The sequence below is a fragment of the Wasmannia auropunctata genome, unplaced genomic scaffold (genome assembly GCF_000956235.1).
Source record: "Wasmannia auropunctata unplaced genomic scaffold, wasmannia.A_1.0 LD336116.1, whole genome shotgun sequence".
Taxonomy (NCBI): Eukaryota; Metazoa; Arthropoda; class Insecta; order Hymenoptera; family Formicidae; genus Wasmannia; species Wasmannia auropunctata.
In genome coordinates this window covers 3415988-3416361 of record NW_012026774.1, presented here as the reverse complement: position 1 = coordinate 3416361, position 374 = coordinate 3415988, and positions in this window count along the sequence as shown.

Here is a 374-nt window from a genome sequence, read left to right as displayed (position 1 = left end):
CGTATAAATGTGTAAAAAGTGACTAAAGTACACAGTGTATTGTTATGGATTTGCATTACTGCTACAGTTTCTTCTGTAAGTTGAACATTTTTATCATAAACTTTCATCGTTGTTCAGTGCAAATCCATAATAATACACTGTGTGCTATAGTCACTTTTTAGTTTTTACACATTTATACGCGTGCTATATTTTCACTCATTAATTTTACAATTATTTTACAATGTGTGTAAGCATGTAAAAAGTATGCATTTAAGTGTGTAAAACACAGATAAAAGTAAAAGTGACTAAAGATTTACACACTTGTATTTGTAGTGCATCTTTCACACACACACACACACACACACACTCACACACACACACACACACACACACAC